This window comes from Pan troglodytes, chromosome 17, assembly GCF_028858775.2.
Source record: "Pan troglodytes isolate AG18354 chromosome 17, NHGRI_mPanTro3-v2.0_pri, whole genome shotgun sequence".
NCBI lineage: Eukaryota > Metazoa > Chordata > Mammalia > Primates > Hominidae > Pan > Pan troglodytes.
In genome coordinates this window covers 25,218,537-25,242,355 of record NC_072415.2, presented here as the reverse complement: position 1 = coordinate 25,242,355, position 23,819 = coordinate 25,218,537, and positions in this window count along the sequence as shown.

Here is a 23,819-nt window from a genome sequence, read left to right as displayed (position 1 = left end):
TTTTGTGAACATCTTACTTGACTTGGCATAAGGTTCTCAAAGTTCATTCATATTATAGCATTTGTCAGAATTTTCTTCCTTTTTAAGGCTGAATAATATTCCCTTCAATGTATATACCACATTTTGCTTATCTAGTCATCCAGGAATACTTGGGTTTTTTCTACTTTTCAGCTATTGTGAATAATGGTGCAGTGAACATGGGTTCACATATATACTTTCAAGACTCTGCTTTGGATTTTTTGGTGTATATGTAGGAATGGAATTGTTGGGTCATATGATAATTCTATTTTTAACTTTGTGAGGAACCACCACATTATTTTTGAGGGAGGACTTCTCTTCATAAAGATTATTTCTGTGTATTTTTATGGCTTTCACCTTGATATGAGTTATATAATTAAGTATTGCACTACTTGCCACCTAGAGTTCATCTTTGATGGCAATACTTGAGGTTGACCCTGTTAATTTTTGTGATCATTTCATGAAGAACAGACTTTGGCTATAAAAATCTAAATATGCTGAAGAAAATGTTAAAATGCTAGATCAAGAAGAGAGGAGATACCAGGACATCTGGAAATCATTAGCATCAATTAAGAAATCGTTGCCTTACAGATATTGTGATGAGTATTCCTTGTCAGTTATAAAAAACTAGTGATCTAGGAGGAGGAATGACAAGGTAATTTTGTGAGTTAAGAGGAATTAGCTTAGACCCCAAGGAGAGCAGATGTTGGCTCTCAGTTTTTAAATATCAGACTGGAAAGTCTTGTACTATGCTATCAGATTGTGTAATTCCAGGCAAGGCTCTGCCCACTTTGCCCTCAAGCATATTTCACGGTGAAAGCTTTACCTCCTGGGATCTGTCTCATGGTGGCACATAGACTAAATGGAACCTAGTAGGAGTCACAGGAACCATTGATTCCAGATTCTCCATTAACTAATGGGAAGGAGCAGAAACAAGAAGTCCTTAGAAAGGAAGTATTCTTGAATTCTTGGGAAAAACACCAAATGTCCATTAAAGATGAAGCCAATTGATAATGACAACAACAAAAAACCCACTATTTTATTTATTTATTTAATTTAATTTATTTATTTATTTATTTAGAGACAGGGTCTTGCTCTGTCGCCCAGGCTGGAGTAGAGTGGCGCAATCTTGGCTCACTGCAAGCTCTGCCTCCTGGGTTCAAGCGATTCTCCTGCCTCAGCCTCCTGAGTAGCTGGGATTACAGGCACCTGCCACCATGCCTGGCTAATTTTTGTATTTTTAGTAGAGACAGGGTTTCACCATGTTGGCCAGGAAGGTCTGGAATTTCTGACCTCAGGTTATCCACCTGCCTCAGCTTCCCAAAGTGCTGGGATTGCAGGCGTGAGCCACTGTGTCTGGCCACTATTTTATTTCATCCAATCAAAAATTTATCTGAAGTTTCTTCATAGTGTTTAAGTTATGGTCTGCCTATGAAAGAAAGAAAAAAGACTGGTTGGTTTCATCTTCATTAGTAGTTTCCTAAACCTAGAGAGGAATTTTAGATTCTTGTTTGTTTTTATTAAATCCTTGGGTATTTTATTCGGTAGAAGGGAAGAAAGTAGAGAATTAAATGTTTCCTGGTTTATGGTGAAATTTTTTTTTAAAAAAATCTCAATTTCCAACCTTCAGAACGAGAGTTTTCAAATGGCTTTATAACCCTTCAACCTAAGACAAAGATCTTTATAATTAATTTTTTCATAGGAGAAAAATGACAAAATGGAAAATATTTCTGTTAAAATCACTGTAGTACAACAAGCCATTAGCTTGTTTAGCTTTTCTATGGAGGAAGAAGGCAGTGAATTAATTTTAGTTGCAATATGGGCCTAGATTCAATTTTAAGAGGCTTACCAGGTGTATAATACCTTGAGTTCTAATGCTGATGCAAATCTCAAAACTCAGCCCTAGGACATTGCACAGTCTAATCACCTGTCCTCTTTCCTTACAGTTCCTTTTCTACAGAGAAAATCTACAGGACGTTAGTGGTCACAAAGAGGGATTATGCAAAGGATTGTTATTTGACATTCTAATTCACATAGAGTATTTAATAAGCCAAGTATTAAGGGCATTGGCAAAATGTGTTTTGAAAACATATATATTCACACACACAGTGATTACATTCTGCTAAAATACTGGAAGAATGATGTGGTTATTTCTGTTTTGTATAAGTGCTGGTTCTCATTAGGCTTTGAATAGGGAAAGTTTACAGTGTTTTACTTGTAAATTAAATAGGACTGAAATATGGAGAATTAGAAGATATGCTTTTCATTTTTCTGACATACAGTATCTTAAAAGTTGGAAATTTAATGTTTAGGTTAATTTTTCATTTTTAGTGCTTCTGGTAGGCATTCTTCATATGATATTTCAATGGAAGCATGGGTACAACAGCCCATTTTACAACTACTGATCAGATGGATGAGAGAACTGCAGTGATTACTTCAGTCACTTCACTTAACTATTGCCCAAGTGAACTTCAGGGACCTCCTGGTCTTCTAAGCTGCTTGTTGACTGACACAAACATTTAGAAGTTATTTATGGTGGGCCTGCTCTTGTACTAAACACTATGCTAGGTGCTGAGCCACAAGAAGGACAAAGGAGATACCATGCTTACATTCATTAAGCTTGGAGTGGACAGATACTAAGCAAATAACTACGGCACATAACGCACACACATGTTTGCCAAGTGCTTTAAAGGAAGGGCATGGGATGCTGTGGGAGTTATAAACATGGGTCTCCAGTGCGGAGAATGGATTGGGGGAGGTGGGTTGGAGAATGAGCAGTTTGGAAGTCCGGAAATGAAGGCTAAATGTGTTGTGCCAGGGGTTTTGGGATATAGAACTCTTCTAGGGCATTTGTATTTTAAAAGTGAAACTATTGGACCAAATTGAATCTCCAAATGAAATGGCAGAGGGCAAGGAGATATTCTGGGATTGGATGGCCTTCTCAATGCCCTTGCCTACAGCTCCCTGGCTTACCCCACTCTAGGCCACCTGAATAACATTGCATCCTACTTTCTTAAAAGTCATCCATGTCTGTCCTAGAAACAGATTTCTTAACCATTTTTGTATCCTCCATGTAGATGAATGCTTCAGATCTATTCTCAGTTTTAAACTCAATTCTTAGCAAGCACTTGAAGTGGGCACCTTGGACTTCCATAAAATCAGATTTCTTCCTTTTGTTTGGTGAAGACTCTTTTTAAAAAATTTGGGGCTGGGCGCAGTGGCTCACACCTGTAATTCCAGGACTTTGGGAGGCCGAGGTGGGTGGATCACCTGAGGTTGGGAGTTCGAGACCAGCCTGACCAATGTGGAGAAACCCTGTCTCTACTAAAGATACAAAACTTAGCTGGGCATGGTGGCTCATGCCTGTATTCCCAGCTACTTGGGAGGCTGAGGCAGGAGAATCGCTTGAACCCAGGAGGCAGAGGTTGTGGTGACCCGAGGTCTCGCCGTTGCACTCCAGCCTGGGCGACAAGAGCGAAACTCCATCAAAAAAAAAAAAAGTCGCATAAAATACACATAACATAAAATTTACTATTTTAACACTTTTAAAATGTACAGCTGAGTAGCATGAAATAGATTCACGTTGTTGTGCGTTTGTCACCACCCATCTACCTCCAGCCCTATACCCATTCAGCAATAACCCCCATTTTCCTCTCCCCCAACTCCAGCAACCACCATTCAACTTTCTCTATGAATTTGACACTCCTAGATATGTTATATAAGTGGATTCATATAGTATTTGTCCATTTGTGACTGGTTTATTTGACTTAGCATAATGTCCTTAAGATTCATTGATGTTGTAGCATGTGTCAGAATTGCCTTCCTTTTTAAGGCTGAGTAGTATCTCATCATCTGTATATGCTATATTTTGTTTATCCATTTAGCCTTTGATGGACAGTTGGGTTGCTTCCACCTTTTGGTTATTGTGAATAATGCTGTTATAAACATGGGTGCACTGGCTTTTGTTTTTAAGCAACAATATACCTAAATGATTTTCATCTATGCATAAAGAGTAAATTGTTAACAGAAAATATTGTGGTAAAAGAGATTCAGGAAACCTGCTTGCAACACTCACTATATCTTATATTTGATGTGTGATTTTCATGGAGGGATGTCCCTCTTTGGGCATCTGTTCCCTCACCTGTGAAAGCAGAATTGAGCTCCATCTCCACGGTCTGTGCCTAATCCTAACCACCACTCAGGAAGTAATCCTAGGATTATAGCAAATTAAGGGTTGGATTAATATGGATGCCATATAATGTCTATATTAACTGGGCTGTCCTGGGTATTTAAATTACCTCATGAACATATGAGTTTTTTTCTTTTTCCTTAATCTTCTCATCCTGGGAGAGAAGGGAAAATTAAGGTCAGCAACTTTCCAAAGGAATTTAGAAGTGCAAAAAAAAAAAGGAATCTTTTTCTATGTGCAAACCTATGAAAAGAATGTTAAGTGCTGTCCTTAGCTTCTCCTTGTGAAGTGACACATGCTTAAGAGGGTCTGTCTAATAGTAAAGCAATTTTCATTGGAATATAAGTGGAATCCTTCATCTCTGTCAAATGTAATTTAGAGAAATGGCTACAAAATACCTCAATTTAAAACATGTTAGAGTCCTAGTTGTAGACCTGGCTAAGATCTTCATAACCTAAGAAAGGTGTTCGATAAATGCCTTAGCATTTGAATGACTGTGAAACCTACACCCAACCTCTCTGGTGACCCAGAATATTAGATCCCCATTCTGTCTTGCATGCCATGAATGAAATGGAGAGAGACCCATCTTTCCATGTGGCCTTAAAAACTCGTATTTTTTTTTCTTATAGGTTCGTTTAGGGTTTATCCTATAAGGATGGTCCATATGCTTATTTACTAAGAATCTAATATGACAGGGCCCTATCAGCAGCCCTCTCCAAATATACACAGAGAAAAGATATCCTTCAAAATAAAATAGTCTGGTGGTTTAAATTGTCTTGTGCAAAGACACGAAATGTTGAGGAAGCCAGTTATTGGGTTTATATGCTAACCTTCAATTAATGGAAAGTTTAGGTTCACCAGATGAGATAGAAGAAACCCAGTTTGAGCATCAGATAAATAAGAAATACCTTTTTTTAGTATAAGTGTGTCCCAAATATTGCATAGGGCATACTTACAAAGTATTTATTTATCCGAAATCCAAATTTCAGGCATCTTGTGTTTTTACTTGGTAAATCCAGCAGCCCTAACTAGATTGTGTGAAAAACACTGTAGATGTATTCAGTTTCAAAGATATCAGAACTCTCAAGTGAAAGGATTTATTATCTAAAAGGATCTCACAAACATGTGTGCTCATTCAAATCATGTTTAATGATGGAGACCCAGAACAGTAACAGGCAAGACTTCTATATGGATTTGAAAATGAAGACTTTTTTAATGGCTGGAAATCACAGTGCAATGGATAAAAATCCATATGCCCCCCAGCACTAAAATTTATCTGGAGTTAAGTGCAATAAAACCCAGGTAGCAGACTTGAAATAATTGTACTATATTCTCTTTTTCAAATTTTTATAAAAATCTTTATTTATGGAGTATTTGTCAACATGACTGCTGAAGAGAGATGTTTCTATTCTATTAGCCCAGATTCATATAGTGAACTAGAAAGGGGATAAAATCATTTTTAAATGGAGAAGATGGTTTTATGAGATGTAAAAGTTTGTGGCAAATGGAAGAGTTGGGGGACAAATAGCATTTTTACCAATAATTGAAAGACGCTCAAAACCACCTGAATAGGTGCCTCATGAGCAGTTTGTTGTTGTAGAAAGAACTTGTAATATTTGGCTGTGTCCATGGATCAAGGTCCAACATTCCCCTCCACCTGTTTACAAGTCAACTCTTAAAAACTTGAACAATCGTACCAAGCCAATGATGCATTCAATAGCCACAAGACGGTCCATTAGTAATTGGTGACGAGCCAGGACTCTACCAGACAATGTGAGATCTCCTGAGCCAAAAAATACAATTAAACCAAAAAGAGATTCTTTCAACTGCCCAGGGCTGCATTACTGGAAAACTGCAGGCTCCCAAGCGTCACAGGGAAGGAAGGGCCCTGTTCTTTCTGAATGCCAACTCTCCAGATGGTGCAGTGCTGATGGGAACAAGGGCTTAATCTTTAAATGTTTATTGGTCAGTTATTTCCAAGAGAAAATCTAGCGTATATTTCCAGCAGAAAAACTCTAATTCATTTCCCCCATCTCATAAATGAAATGAGAGGTTGAAGAAGACTGACCCCGTAATAAATACTTCACTGGGTAGCCATTGTCCTCTGGTAGAAATAAAGCTATTGCCCCTGTCTAGATCTGCTTTCTATTTGGAAATAATATAATGAATGAATAAAATAATGAATCCCTTTCTCTTGGGAGTTCTGAAAAGGTTTTATGTATCTCTTCTGGAAGGGTGAGGAAAGGGAGATGATGTCCATTGTCCTTCTCAAGATCTAAAAAGGGAGCAAGTGCTCCCTCAGTTTCCCTCCCATGCCTTTGATGAGAAAATACAATTGGTTGATCAAGTCAAACACCCTGCTGTCATCCTCAACTCCTCCTTCACTCCTAAACCTCTCATTCAATAAGTCTCCACATCATCGGATTCTCTCTCCGAGATTCTCCCAGATACACCTATTTCTCCCCACCTTGCCATTGCCTGCCATGAGGTCTTTTACTCCTGCATGGCCTGCCTTCAGCCATCTCCTCATTGGTCTCCTTCCCCTTAACTGCCCACCAACTTTGTGTACTTTGCACTAGATCGTTACTAAAATTGTATTTCTAAAATGGAGACTGGATCAATAGACCCATTTTATTCATGATGGATTCAAATTACTTAGCCTGATTATAGAGCCCTTGCTTAACCTTTGCAGCATATTCACCAACAATACTCTCATCCCTGAATGCTATGTTTCTGGTATTCTACGCATGTTCCCTCATGTAAGGTCTTCCATGCACAAACCTCCCAGTGCTCTGAACCCATTCTTCAACACTCAAACCAACCACAGAACTCCTGGCCATGTGCAGCTGCAACTCTCTATATAGTGACCTTGCATCTCTCTTATGACTCTTGGATTATGTTAAAACTATTTGTACCACACTATTCATCATGGGCCTTCTGAAAGGGTTTGCCATGATCAACCAATGAACCCTAATTGTTTCTTATATGCTATCTCTTAAATGTCAGCTTGGCAATAAGAAACGTAGAAAGGACATTTTATGTATGCCTACTTAATTCTCATCTGCCTTCTCACCTTCTCTCCAAGCCCTTCCCCAGGCCTCTCCCTCACCTCCAGAATAAAAATGTGAGCAAGAATGCCTTGCAGATTCTGTTAGGAGTGGCTTTACCACCTCAACACCTCTCACCCCTGCCCCATGCACCAATTAACATCCCCATTACCAGAGTGTGCAATCTGAGAATTGGGATCTGAGTTGGACAGGGGCAAGGCATCCTTTGCCTGGGGGGAGGATGTGGCCAAATTCTGTTAAGCATCACTGTTGGGGTGAGCAGGAAGGAAAATGCCTATACAAGCCAATGTTATGGAAACTAAGGGAAATCAGTAGTCTAAAGCTATGGGTGGGAGGAAGCTGGAGAGATTGGTAGTTACTACTGCTTTTGAGAACTGTGGAGGCTCAGGAATAGTTAGTGTAGGAACTATTACTGATGGTAACTTGGGCTGGATACCTTTGAGGGTAACCCATTAGGCTGGCATACATGATTTTCTGCCTCCATCTCAGTCATTGTCATGAATTTTATCTGTACTTTATTGCAGTCAGGGCTTCCTCTAGGGAAGGTCTAGAGTCCACTTACTCTTGTGAAATAAAAACAAGACCTTAAGTTACTCTTCTGCAAATTCTGCATATTCTCTTAAAAACATGACCTAATGAAAAATAAGATGATATATCTTTCAGTATTGGGCCACCTGTTCTCTGAAGTTTAGAATGGAATGTAAAAGATGCTCACTGCAATATCATGCTGCAGATAAAAAGAAAAAAGCTGCAACACATCTTTATGAGTTTTTCCAGGGAACCAAGCTTAATAGTATGTTTTATGCAGCATTTTTAATGCTAAATTAACTACCTCATTTGTAGGAGCTGGAGCTTTTAAACACAGACAGGGAGGCCCCATTTCTCTGTGTAACCTAGTCCTGGAGGACCAGTAATGCACTCTGCACTCTGAATCCCCTGTGCAGGGAAGGAGCTGCTCTTGACAAATTTCTTGCCTAGCTCAGGGCTACAGGTAAGTCTGAGAAAACAGGAAGATAATGGATGAGCCAGATTCCACAGCAGAATCTGCCAAGTACACCTTAGCCGCCCCGGGATCAAGCTATTAGTTCCTTGAAAACTTCATCACATGGGTGAGCCTTTCCAATGACCATTGGCTTTGTGATATATGCAATGCCCTCATATCTTGTGAAATCTGGAAGACAGAACTGTGGCTCTAACTACTCCACATGGCTATGTGTGCATTTGGCCTTGTCTAGTTTAAGGAAAAGTGGATTCCATGAATGGAGAGCAGGTTATCCAACTTAAAACAAATTCATTCAAAATTTTTTACAGACATACCTCAGAAATATCACACATTCAGTTCCGGAGCACTGCAATAAAGCAAGTAACATGAAATTTTTGGTTTCCTAGTGCATATAAAAGTGATATTTACACTATATTGTAGTCCATCAAATGTACGATAGCATTATGTCTGAAAAACAATGTACATGCCTTAATTTAAAAACAATTTATTGCTAAAAAATGCTAATGATCATCTGAGCCTTCAGTGAGTCCTAATCTTTTTTCTGGTGGAGGGTCTGGCCTCCCTGTTGATGGCTGATCAGGATGGTGGTTACTGAAGGCTGGGGTGCCAAGGCAACTTTTAAAAATAAGATACTGAAGTTTGGCACCTTGATTGACTCTTCCTTTCACCAAAGATTCTCTGTAGCACGCAATGCTGTCTGATAGCATTTTACCCATAGTACAACTTATTTCAAAATTGGAGTCAGTCCTCTCAAACTCTGACACTGTTTTATCTACTAAGTTTAGGAATATTCTAAACCCTTTGATGTCATTTCAACAATGTTCACAGCATCTTCACCAAGAGTGGATTCCAGCCACTTTCTTTGCTCATCCTTAAGATGTAACTCCTCATCAGTTAAAATTTTATCATGAAACTACAAAAATTCAGTCACATCTTCAAGCTCTATTTCTATTTCCAGTTCTCTTGCTATTTCTTCCACGTCTGCGTTACTTCCTCCTCTGAAGTCTTGAACCCTTCAAAGTTATCTGTGAGAGTTGGGATCAACTTCTTCCAAATTCCTGTAAATCCTCATATTTTGACCTCCTCCCGTGAAGCACGAATGTTCTTAATAGCATCTACAATGGTAAATGCTTTCCAGAAGGTTTTCAGTTTACCTTGTCCAGATTCATCAGAGGAATCACTATGGCAGCAGTAACTTTATGAAATGTATTTCTTAAATAATAAGGCTTGAAAGTTGAAATTACTCCTTGACCCATGGGCTACAGAATGAATATTGTGGTAGCAGGCATGAAAACAACATTCATATCTTTGTACATCTCCACCACAGATCTTGGGTGACCAGATATATTGTCAATGAGCAGTAATATTTTGAAAAGAATCTTTTTTTTCTGAGAAGTAGGTCCCAAGCATGGGCTTAAAGTATTCAGCACACCATGCTGTAAACAGATGTGCTTTCATCCAGGCCTTGTTTTCCATTTCTAGATCATAGGCAAGTAGATTTGGCATCATTCTTAAGGGTCCTTGGATTTTCAGAATGGTAAATGAGCACTGGCTCCAAAGTCCCCCAGCTGTGTCATCCCCTAACAAGAGAGCCAGCCTGTCCTTTGAAGCTTTGAAGCCAGGCATTGCCTTCTCTCTAGTTATGACAGGCAAGATGGCACATTCTTCCAATAGAAACTGTTATATCTCCACAGAAAATCTGTCATTGAGTGCAGCCACCTTCATCAGTGACCTTCTGGATAACTTGCTGCAGCTTCTACATTAGCACATTGACTTCACCTTACACTTTTACGTTATGGAGGTGGTTCTTTTCTTTTGTTTTCTTTTCCTTTTTTTGAGATGAAGTCTCTCTCTGTCACCCAGCCTGGAGTATAGTGGCGTGATCTCGGCTCACTGCAAACTTCGCCTCCCGGGTTCAAGTGATTCTTCTGCCTCAGCCTCTGAGTAGCTGGGACTACAGGCGCCCACCACCACACCTGGCTAGTTTTTTATATTTTTAGTAGAGATGGGGTTTCACCATGTTAGCCAGGATGGTCTTGATCTCCTGACCTTGTGGTCCACCCACCTCAGCCTCTCAAAGTGCCAGGATTACAGGCATGAGCCACTGCACCAGGCCAGCTTTTTTCTTTAAATCTTATAAGCCAACCTCTGTTAACTTCCAATTTTATTTTGCAGCTTCCTCACCTCCTGTAGCCTTCATAGACTTTAAGAGTTAGGGCCTTGCTCTGGATTAGGTTTTGGCTGAAGGGAATGTTGTGGCTGGTTTGATCTTCCATCCAGACCACTCATATTTTCTGCATATTGGCAATAAGTCTGTTTTGCTTTCTCATCATTTGTGTGTTCCCTGAAGTAGCATTTTTAATTTCCTTCCTTTTCCTTTGCTTTCACAACCTGGCTACCTGTTTGGCACACAATGCCTAGCTTCTTCAGCTTTCGACATACCTTCTTAACTACACTTAGTCATTTCTAGCTTTTGATTGAAGTTGAGAGAAGTATGACTCTTTCTTCCACATGAACACTTGGAGACCATTGTAGAGTTGTTAATTGGCCTGCTTTCAATGATGTTATGTCTCAGAGAAGAGGGAGACTCTAGAGGGAGAGAGATAGGGAAACAGCTGGTAAGTGGAGTAGTCAGGACACACATGACATCTATCAATTAAGTTTCCTATCTGTTATGGGCATGGCTCGTGGTGTCGCAAAACAATTACAGTTGTAACATCAAAGATCACTGATCACAGATCTCCATAACAGGTGTAATAATAATGAAAACATTTGAAATATTTCAGGAATAACCAAAATGTGACACAGAGACCTGAAGTGAGCACAGGCTGTTGGACAAATGGTGCTCAGGCTTGCTCCATGTAGGGTTGCCACAAACCTTCAACATGTGCATTATCTGGAAAGTACAATAAGGCAAAGCACAATAAAACATATGGTATGCTTGTATCCCCAAATCCTAGTGGGAATGACCCTGAGTGGCACTTCCAAAATGTCCTAAAAGTGTGGTTTTCAGACTAGGCTTCAAGAAGCCCTTAGGATTTCCAAGTCTTCACAGGTCTCATTGCACAATATGCATGTATGTATATGTGTCCCCATGTGAATGTGTGCATGTGTGTGTTCATGGGTGTGCACATGTGCATATGTGTTTGTGTGTGTTCACATGTGTATGTGTATGCACATGTATATGTGTGCAGGTGTAATGTGTGTGTAGGTGTGTATTGAAAATGTGTATGTGAGTGCAGGTGTGTATGTGTGTACACTTGTGTGAGTGCAGATGTGTATGTGTGTACACTTGTGTGAGTGTAAGTGTGAATTGCAGGTGTCCATGTGAGTGCAGGTGTGTATATGGATACAGGTGTCTGTGTGCAGGTGTGTATTGCAGGTGTGTGTGTGAGGTGCAGGTGTGTACATGTATACAGTTGTGTATGTGTGCAGGTGTGTATTGTAAGTGTGTGTGAATGCAGGTGCGCATATGTGTTAATGCATGTATGAGTGTAGGTGGGCATATGTATACAGGTGTATGTGTGAGTGTAGGTGGGCTTATGTATACAGCAGTGTGTCTATACAGCTGTGTGTGTGAGTTCAGGTGTGCATATGTGTATAGGTGTGTGTGTGAGTGCAGTTGTGCATATGTGTATAGGTATGTGTGTGAGTGTAGGTGGGCATATGTACACAGGAGTGTGTCTATACAGCTGTGTGTGTGAGTGCAGGTGTGCATATATGTATAGCTGTGTGCATGAGTGCAGGTGTGCATTTGTGTATAGGTGTGTGTGTTTGCAGGTATGGTGAGCATACTGTGGTTGAGGGGAGAACAGGAAGAGAAGGAAGCTGACAACTTGTCACTCACTGCATTAGTCAGAGCAGTTATTTTTAATCACTTTACATATGTATTTGAAATGTGCAATTTTGTTTCAATTAAGGGCTCTAGTGCTTAAAGGAAGGAAGAAAGTACAGGAAAGAGAAAAGAAGTTTGGACAGAAAGATGAGAGGAAATGAGAGAAGGAGGAAGGGAACAAAAGTAGAAGAGAGAAAAAAATCATCTTAAAGGGAAAAGAGGAAAGGGTTTTATCTCACGTTCTACTCTCAGATGAACTGCCAGAATTCACCCCTCTGAGTTTGGCACAGTAATGTCTCCTGGGATGGGGAGGGAGGAAATGACCTCAGCCCAGAGTCCCTGAGTGCGTGTATCCAAATTATCATCCAAAGAACACGGAGGGCTGGATGCAGTGGCTCACACCTATAATCCCAACACTTTGGGAGGCCAAGGCTAGAGGGTCACTCGAGCCCAGGAGTTCAGGACCAGCCTTGGAAACACAGTGAGACATTGTCTCTACTAAAAATGAAAAAACAAATTAGCTGGGTGTGGTGGTGTGAGCCTGTAGCCCCAGACGCTCAGGAGGCTGAGGTAAAAGGAGTTCAAGGTTGCAGTGAGCCATAACTGTGCCACCACACTGTAGCCTGGGTGACAGAGCAAGACATTGTCTCAAAACAAAAAATGGAGATGTTTGCAAGGTGCACGGAACTGGGCTCTGGAGTGGGAGAAGGAATCATCTGTCAGTAGAGCTTTTGGCTTTCTCAGAGGAGTGGGTGTGAATCCCCCTGTGGCATGTCCTGGAGCCCTCACTCCCATCTCATGCAGCTGTCCCATGACAGGCTGATCGCTGTCCCCCCTAGGAAGAGGCTAGGAATGGGTATAATTGGAGAACCTGATGGCTCACAGACATACTCCATTTGAAAGGAAAAGCTTATTAATATATTTAGCAATAGGATTTAGGGAGGAGTTAATCATAAAAAAAAACTTTGAGGCTACGAGGGATAAGATCAAGGTAGAGAATGACAGTGATTAGCTTTACTGAAATTTGCATAAATGAAAGTGTCATCATCAAACAGAAATGTAGCAAGCTTTGGGCTGCTAGCAAGCTTTGGGCTGATGGGTGCGTCTGGAGTCAGCTCTATTCCAAGGAGGCTTTCCATGGCAATCCAGGCCATCTGAACCTGGAAATTCTCACTCGTCAGTGCTGCTTCAGGATGCCTTCTGCTCCTCCCAGCCTGGGTACAGAACTGCGTGGATCCCCAGAGAGTTGAGAACCTAGTTGCAATGCATTGATGACTTTGTATTTAACATGACTCCTTTCCCACTGAGACTTGTCCAACCAGACAAGCCCTCTGAAGAAGAACCAGATTGGGTTAGTGAAGAACAGACAGTTCACAATCATCTGATGAACTATGCAGGCCAAAGTGTCAGCTCCAGCCTTGAAAGGGTAATGCACATTGATTGTTCACGTCAAGATGGAGACTGATTCAGTGTAGATGGAAGTCAAATGGTTTTCCTCCTAATTTTAGTTCAAAGCTAGATTAGTTTACTTGTTATCCTGCATGTATGTGAGGATTCATTTTTTTCCTAAGTAGTATATAGCATGAACACCATCTTGGCCCGCATTCCAAAATCTAGACTTCAAACTCAACTCAAGGAAAAATATCTCTTGTCTTTGCTCTCATTCCTCTTCTAATCCCATCCAAGTCCACAAGAGGATTTCAAACTTTGATTGTGAATCTTTATTGAGCTGGCCTATATAACTTCTGTCCGAATAGGGGAATGATCCACTGTATAGATAATGCCTAGTTTAGAGCAAGATCACAGTAGCCCCTGGCTCCAAGCGTGCTAGGCTTACAGGAATGGAGTGGGTGGAGTGAAGAGGGACTATATATTCTGCTGTGTTTGTCTTCCAGATAGCAAAGGCTACATTAGCCCTTGTAAACAACTCACAACTATTTCTTCTTCTATTTTATAAACCCCATGAGGGACAAAAATCCCACCCTCTGTAATAGTTCTGAGCGTCAGGGCCTGGCACCACCAAACACAACCGTCTGGGCTGACACTGATCCCCGAGAGAAAGCCAAGCACAGCCTTTGGTCTGATGAAGTGCCTATCTGTGGAGTTCATATGCCTATGATGTTTTATAGATTTAAAGTGCTTTTGGATTCATTTAATTCTCACAACTGAGTGTCACTGTTACCATGTCTGTGTCAGAGACTGTGAAAATGAGACTCAGGGAGGCTGGCTCACATGAGTGCATCACACGGCCATCAGCAGGACAAGCTTAAGCTCGGGTCTCCTGATTGCAGAACCCAGGTCCTTTTCCACGGCCCCAGAATGCTGGTCATCAGCAGAAAGACACGTGAGGCCAGTAAACGCCTCTTTTCAACTCAACAGCATTTACTGATGGCCTCCCTTATCCTGCTCTGAACTGGGGTGTGGGGCGTGGGGACTACACACCCATGGAACGGTAAGCCTTTTCCCTCAGAGAGTCCCTAATGGGAGGGACAGACAGTCCAGTAGACAGCCGTTAGCATCCAGGCCTCAGTGCTGCCATGGGCTTAGGTCAGGGGACGGGGTGCTATACCTCTTGGACCTCAGGGAGGAAACCCACCCCTACTCTGGACTCCCAGCCCCACAGAGCCTCGCAGAGCTGCGTGCAGTGCAGGTCCTTAAGAAGCACTAGCTGACAAGGGAATCTACAATCAGCCAGAAGAAATGAGACCCTGTGATTGGCATTTGAGAACAGTTTCCTTTCAGGGTTTTTTTTTTCTTTAGGATTAAAATCTTAGAGTTAGTTGTCTAAAAAAAAGTTAAATATTTTATGTGTTTCTCTCCTTGGATTGTGAACTCCTTGAGGTTACTCTCTCACCACCCAGAACAGCACCATAAAAGCACAATAAATATTTCATAAGGTTCTATATTAGGTTGCCAATGCCCGAAAATGGCTCTCCCTACTTGCCCAATAATAGGCCTAGGAACCAGTCAGAGGAAGCCCTTCTTCTCCCTCTGCCTCAGCTGCTGCTCCCCCACCCAGAACACTGAAAGGCCAGGTTATGCTGTGCCAAGGGAAGCTGAATCATTTCAAAGACATGAGTTAGATTTCCCTCCTCTTTTCCCCATCTATAGCTTCAAACCTAAATAAAATTATAGGCTCAGAATCGTTGAGATCATCTGGTTGCAACTTAATGAAGACAGTGAAACCCAAAATGAGAAGGGCAAATAACATTAACTATACGAAGGTTTTAGTTACTGCTATTATTAGGTGAGTTTCTGAAATAGAATGAGGATTGTGGATTGGAATTAACGGAAAACACTAGAAGAAACCACAATTTAAATGAAATCACAAAAGACTCAAGCCAAATGTTATGAAAATTACTTGTCTGTAAGTCATATCCCCACCATGATGCAGCCATTCTCAAGCTTGCTGAAATTGAAAGAAAATAATATGTACACACACAAGCACGCAAGCACGCGCACGCACGTGCACGTGCATTATTTGTCTATCTATCAATAATCTATTTTTCTAGCTAATCTATCTATCTTGTATTAGAAAGGGAAAAGTATTGCTAACCAAAGCCCCAAATTTCCTGAAGAGGTCTGGAATTACACTATAACATTTTCAGAGGTATCTGGTACCATGTCAATTCTTCAGGGTTTTTTTACCTTCTCACAAAAAGGGAATTTGTCCAACACTTGGAGATATTATACCTTTATTTATATTCATCAAAGAGATTGCCTTGGTTCTTGTTTTGTCCTGGTAATGTCTCAAGATTGCTGTCTCCTTCTGTGCAATTTGTAAACAAAATGATATTTTATTTCTTAAGTCGTATTTATATACACAAAAGCTAAAGCTATTACAAAATCCTGGGATTCATTTTCCTTACTAGCTACCTAAATAGCTAAAGGTTTTTTTAATTTTAAAAACAGGTTGTAATGATTTCTTAATAGATAATATAAAAATTATTTAAAACTCCAAGAACTTGTTTTAATAATCACTATAGATCTAGATATCTTTATCCTAAGGTGTTCATTAAATGTTGTTAACATAAAACTAGACAGCTAGCAAAAATATCATGTAATTTGACAGCCAGGACTTCAAATAATCAGTAATACTATAATGTGGCCACAAACCTAAGATTCTGTAAGTGCTGGTTTAAGCCAACAGGAACTTGATTCTCTTTGATTTTCCCCCACATTTGGATCCCCAGAGTCTCTCTTCTCCATCTTTACGTCCCTTTGTTTAGTTCCCACTTACAAGCCAGAACATGTGATATTTGATTTTCTACTTCTTCATTAGTTCACTTAAGATCATGGCCTCCTCCAGCTCCATCCATGTTGCTGCAAAAGACATGATTTTGTTCTTTTTTATAGATGCATAGTATGGTGTGAGACAGGTGAGGAATGAAAAATTACCTACTTGGTACAAGGCTCAATACTTGAGTGATGGGTACACCAGAGGCCCAATCCCCACCATTACAAATGTAATGCCCATGTAACAAACAAGCATATGTGTCCCCTGAATCTAAAATCATATTAAGTTAAACTTAAAAAAAAGAAATGGGGAATATCTTTGAATTTCAAACCTGATACTGAGGTAGGAATTAGGCAGGATTGGTTTTGCAAGGTACAGGTCACAAAGACCCCACTGATAAAATATGTGGTACAGACACCAGCCAAAACCTGCCAAAAACCAAGATGGCAAGGAAAAGGACCTCTGGCCATCCTGACTGCTCTTTATACAGTAATTGTAATACATTAGCATATTAAAGGAGACTCCCACCAGTGCCATGATAGTTTACAAATGCCATGACAACCTCTGGAAGTTACCCTAGGTGGTGTGAAAGGGGGAGAAACCCTCAGTTCCAGGAATTGCCTGCTCTTTCCCAGAAAACTCATGAATAATCTACCCCGTGGTTAGCATATAATCAATAAGTAACCATAAAAATAACCATCCAGCAGCCCTTGGGCAGCTCTGCCTACAGAGTAGCCACCTTTTTCTTCCTTTACTTTCTTAACAAACTTGCTTTCACTTCAATTTGTCCACCAACACATGAATTTCTTCCTGCGAGAAGCCAAGAACCCAATGTTGGGGTTCTCCCTGTGACAGCACCACCACAAATGTGTATCTCCCAAGACATTCAAAGGAGAGATGCACAGAAGCTGAACTAGTTAACATCAGCTGCTGTGGGTTCCTTCCTCCTCTGTAGCTGTCGGAATCTCTGGGTTCTGTTGATGGAACAAGGAGGGAATATTCTCAGAGCACAAAGAGAAGCTGTTCTGCCCCCAAAGTTTGTAATCACTCATATTGGAGCTACCTTTCATTTTTCAGCAAAGCACCTATGCATAGAATTCCCGTTTTTTAATAGGGCTAAGATTTTGCCTTTTTTTATTCTGTTGATTTTATTTTGTTGCTTTTACAAGACATATTTTTAACATCACTCAATTCTGGTAAGTGGCAATGATATTATCTCATCTGGGTTGTCCAGGCAATTGTCTCTGACTGAAAATAAATAAGAGAGAAATTTGCATAGTAATAAGGGTACACAGACAAAAATAATTGCAATTTATCTTTACGACAAATGGATCAGTTATTAGCCTAGGAGGAGGGAATAGGAATCATCACCCCTGATATTGAAAGGCAAATAAAGAGCTGGCCTGTTAGAAAGTATAATATTTATGATTGAAATTCTCATAATAGTTCTGAGTATGGACAATTTCAGAGTACATTTGGGAAAACATCCCTAGGATAACAGTGTTTAACTGTTTTATAATTGCTTTGGAACCAAATAGAATCTGGTGCTAATGTTTTTATTAATAAAGGAAAGGTTAAACATGAGCAAATAGCTATAATTGTTCATTAAAAATGCTAACCATGTGAAATCCTTGCAATGGCTAAAGGTATTAATGATGGAGTGCATTTTTTTTTTTCTCCAATGGCAAATTGAAGTCACAGTGACATGAGAATTTGAGGTAGAAGTTTAGGCATATCAAGTATTCATTGTATCATCAGGATCTCATATGGTTTGGTGAGTACTCAAGTCATAAAGGCTTGGAAGCAGATTGGTGTATTCAGGAGCAGTGCCATCTTGCTCTAAAACTATATAACACCTGTTGCTGGGAAAGAGGAAATGTGAGAACATGTCATTCCAGCATTTATTCATAAAAATGCTCTGTCGCTTTACACTGCTCTCCAGTTTACCTTGAGACTCGGCACTCAGCTCCCTTTCCCTTCGCTTTCACCTTGGGATATTGTGTTGCTCAGATGTTCATGAACCTTGGAACCACCTTTAACACAGACAGAAATTGTTTAAAGAACTGAGATTCCTTCCAGTTCTGAAAGATATCGAAGTTTCTGAGTCTACTTGGAAAAATGACTTCTTTCACCAGGATCTACCTCATTCCTGTATACTGAATTCATCTGTCATCTGACTTCCTCACCATTCCAGTGTGGTTCCTGGGCCAGCTGCCTCAGCATCATCCCGGAGCTCATTAGAAATGCAGATCCTCAGGCCCATCCCAAACACACTGAATCCAAATCTTTGTTTTAAGGAGATCCTCTGTGGATTCACATTATATGTATCTGAAAGTTTGGGAGGTATTAGCCTACTTGACCTCCGAGATTCTGTGCACACATCCGACTTGACCACCAAATTCCACTTCGCTTTCTAACAAGGGCCCTTGCATGTTGGCTCCCACATGCTTGGGTTCCTTTGCGCCCAGTAACTGTAGGGAAATCGATGTTCTTCTAGTCGTGGACCAAGCCTTCCCTGTTTTTATTTCTCTACTTGACTGCTTTAACTGTTTCAGTCTTTACATACACCTGAATCCTAATGATTTGTAACCCTGCTGAAGGCATACCCATGAGGTGTTGTGGTCAAGGGAACATAGTCCAGCAACTAAAGAGTAATTTCAACATGAATTACATTTGTTTTTCTCAAATATCATGAAGTGATCACGTTGTAAAATTCATTTATTTCTCTCACATCTATTTTCTTCACATTCCGTGGTACTTCCAACTCTTTCTCCCTCATAGTTTCTGAAAAGCTGCTTAACCTAAAACTTCTTCCACAGCCCTAGATTGCCTATTTCTCCTTTTAACCTCTTTTCTTGTCCCTTAATTCTGCATCTAGAAGGATGAAGAAACCAGTTGGCTGAGAGGGAACCCTTCTTGAAAAGGATGGGGATAGGCAGGGTTACTTACCACTATACTAATGAGGAGGTTCCTAAAGAAATTAAAAATGAGATTACTGTATGACTCAGCAATCCCTTTCATCTCCCAAAGGAGATGAAATCATCACCTTGTAAAGATACCTGCACTCGCATGTTTACCGCAGCATTATTCATGATAGCTAAGAGACGGAAACAAGCTAACTGTCCATTGAGGAATGACTGGATAAAGAAAGCGTGGTATGCATATATATACAACAGAATAAATCAGCTCTAAAAAAGAACAAAATATTTCCATTTGTCACAACATGGATGAATCTGGAGGACATTATGCTAAGTGAAATAAGCCAGACCCAAAGAAAAATATTGAATGATCTCACTCATATGTGGAATCTAAAAAAAAAAAAGAAACAAATATACAGAGAGAGAGAACAAAACGGTGGTTACCAGGGACAGGATGGGTGGAGTGGAAATGGAAAGATATAGGTCGGAGGATACAAAGTAGCTGATATGTAGGATGAACAAGTCTGGAGATTTAATGTATAATGTGAGGACTACACCTGATAGAATTGTACCATATTTGGGATTCACGCTAAGTGAGCAGATTTTAACTGCTCTTGCCACAAAAGCAAAAAAGGGTCACTGTGTGAGATGATAAATATGATCATTTGTTTTACTACAGTAACCATTTTACTATTTATACATAACCCATAACATCATGTTGTATACCTTAAATGTACACAATACAATTTATTTTTTAAAAAGAAAGGGATGGGGAGGAAAGGAGTGGAATGAACAAAGATCATGGTGCCCAGAAAGCCTGGGAGACTTGCTTGTTAATAACATTCTCCCTGTCCCATATGCCTATTCGGTGTCTGCATTTCTTGCTTGTGTATGGTCTGTGGCAGAGACAGCTAGCACCCATCAGATTTCAGCTCTCCTTTTCTTCCTGAGCATTCAGCTGGAATACATTTCCCAGCCTCCTTGATTCTAGGTGAGGGCAGGTGAAGAGTTTCTCAACAGCGAAATGTGAGCCCACAAGGTATGTCACTGCAGAGCTGAGGCATCTGTGAGTGGATGTGCCTTCTCTCTTTTCCTTTATTTGCTGCCCAAATATAGAGGTCTCAGTAGAGGACACCCAAGTCCTAGGGCAATGGCTGTTAACCCATGGCAGAGGAGTTCAGGAGGTGCTTTTGACCTTCAAATGACATTTCACAATGTCTGGAGACATTTCTGGTTGTCATAACTAAGAGGTGTTACTGGCATCCAGTGAGTGGAGCCCAGGGATGCTGCTAAACATTCTACAATCCACAGGACAGCCCCCTCACAACAAAGAATCATCCAGCCCAGTAGGACTGAGTTTGAGAAGCCCTGTCCTAGGAGATGGTGGAGCCATGAGAGGAAAGGAGGCTGGATCTTCTAACGGAGCATCACAAGACCCAACTAATGAAATGCTTTGAGGGGAGTTAGCAAGAGGCCCTTTGTGGGCAAAGCCACTGAGGTCTGAGGGTCACTTATTTCAGCAGTTAGCCTACCCTGACTGAGCATATAGCATTCCATCTAGAACTGAGTCCTGTGGAGCTTCTGCGGGGCTGCTGTGCAGAGCCACCTAGCAAGCTTTATTAGAATGGTCCATTTTATTCAGAGACTTTGCAATAAGCTGAGCATTGTTATGAAAATAAGATGTTTCCATTAGAAGCAGTAGATATTTACCGTAAGCCTCATGAATTTCTGTTACTAAACATCAGAGCTGACTCCAGGGCTATAAGTGGGTACCTAGGTTTATTCAGGAATCATTTGCTACAGCTAATCTCACTGCAGCCCTCTCCCCCATCATTACAAAATTAGGGGGCAAATTGGTCTCGATTACGTGCATGAAGAGGCTTTATTTGGGATGAATGTTATGGTGCCACCTCCATTTCAATTCTTTCTCAACTGAGGGAAGGCACATCCTTCGATGATTCAGACTAAAATGTTCTTTTTGGTTTTATAAAAATCACAGACAACTGAAAAAGAAGCCGCATTCTTCACAAGCTCCTACAACCTAGCATATAAAGGTCAATGTGTTGCTGCAGTGTGATTGTAATTGATGGTTGCGTTATCACTAGATTGACTTATGCATGTTCCTATACATGAAGAAGCTCATGCTGAGTGGATAAGTGACTTGCCCAAGTCCCTCGGTCAGCAATAGGACAGAGGTAAAAACCCATGTTCCTTAACAGCCTCTGTTGCTTTGCACCTTCCGGTTGCTTTTAGAAGCAACATTCCCAGTATCATGTCTGTGTGCTGCCACTTTCATTTATGGAGCATTTTGCTGCTCCACTAGGCAATTAGAGAATGAGCCTCTGCAGTGTCACACTGATCTTTCCTGTTCAGATGTATCTCTAGCTGTTAACATTTCATTATAATCAAGGTTTTCTTGAGTTCTCCATGACCCTTGACTCATCAAGCTCCCAGACCTCTGAATGCTGTGAGTTAATTAATTTTGCTGTCTGATGTGAACATATAAAACTGGCATGGAACCTGGAGTCTTGATGGGAAGATAGTTTGGTGATCACATTATTTTTCATATGAAGTCAGATTTATCGGAAACACCAACAGAGGAGCAATTTAACAAAACAGTTCTCTAATCCCAACAGACTGGCACTAGGTTTGCAAATAAATGTTAAAAGAAGGGCTATATTCAGTTATATGTAAATATCACTGCTGAATGCCACTCTTCTTGAAGGACAAAGGCATCTATTACTCAAGGAGATAGCCTGACACATTACTCGTAGACTATGGGATACAGCCATGTGCATATGCTCAGGTACTAACCCCAGCTCCACTTAGTCTCCCCTCCATGGCAGGTCCTACTGTCAGCTCCTGAATAGTGCAAAGCAGGTGACAGTAGCTCACTCATACAGGAGATAAGCCAGTTATGGATTAAGAACTGACTATAACATGTCCTTTAAATCCAAAGATGAAACTACTACAGAGAAGGCAGGGAGAGGGTCTTGCAGTCCTCTCTGCACTGTGGGCAGGTCTGGGCTTCTTGCATATTCAGCCACAGCTGTGTTTTCAGCATCTCTCACCGTCTGTAGCCCTGCCACCCATTAGGAGGCCTAAAGCCTCTGATAAAGAAGAGCCTTTCCTTTTTTGTTCTTTTTTTAATGCAAAAGTAACTGTTCTCTTTGATAACTTGGTTCCACTAAACACTGCAACCATGCTACCTATTTCAAGTGATCTTTTTTCTTGTTTATATCTCTTGTTGCAAACTCTCTTAAATTCAACATATTCCTCCTGTTGAATAAAGGAGCATGCTCACCCAGAATAAGGCTGGATCCAACCCCCTGGAAGTGTACAGGGGCAAAAAGGGATTGAAAGCAAATCAATGGGATATATTACAGCATGTTGTTGGTGGTGATTGTGGTCTTCCTTTAAATTTTAGTATGCTTTCCTGCCAACTCTGATGAAAGTAGGGAAGAGACTAAATTTCATGTCTGGGTAAGTTTAAGTCTTATAGAAAATGGGTCAGTAGATGGTAGGGTAAGAGGCTGTATCTGAATGTAGTATATGTTTGCTTGATTAGCAAATCAATGCACATTTATAGGGTGGGAAAGAGTTGATGAAGAAAAGAAACATCTTGATGCTTAGTTAGGTATCACTGAACCAGGAACTAGCAGATCAAAGGCTGTAAGCTTCATGAACCACACTTGCTTCAGGGTTCCACTCTCATTAGCTGGTGGAATGAAGGAGGACTTTGCTAAAGCTCTTGTTTTATTTCCCAATGCTACTGTCCTTCCCTCCAACCCTTCTTCACTTCTGGAGTGCCTTCTATGAAAATTTATCTGACTTCAATCTCCCCATTTATGTGTTTGTTACATATGATAAACACCTCATAGGCTTCTGATTTGATGCTGAGGACTTAGAATAGTCTAGAACTTCTGCCTTTGATCACACAAATTTATGCTGAATTCCAGTTTCATCGCTTAGTTACCATATGTTTTTGGAGAAGATACTTAATTTTTCTGAGTTGTTTCCTCAACTGCAGAGTATAGCTAATAATAGTTAACTACTTTATAGGATTTTTGGATAAATTAAAATAAATATATGCAAAATGCTTAGCAACAGACCTGGCATATATCAAGTATTTGATGAAAAATACTTGTTTATGGGTTTTGCTTATGCTTATTCCTATTATAATTTTTATTGTTACTATCATGAGGCTGGTCAGCTCTATTGTCAAAATGTACCTTGAATCCAGCCAGCCTCACCTGCCTCTCCATTGCCTTCCTAGTTCAAGCCACTGTCATCCCTGGCCTGGAATTCTTCAGTACTTTTCTGAACCATCTTCCTGCTTCCATGCTTTTTTAAATCTATTCCTCATACAGCAGCCAGGGCCATCTTTAATAATTTTTTTTATCAGATCCTATGACTCTCTCATTTAAAACATCCAATGTACCTAAAAGGAAGTTCATACCCCTTACCTAAGACTGCTGTATTAGTCAGGGTTTTCTTAGAGGAACAGAACTAATAGGATGTATACATATATTATATATAAAGGGGAGTCTA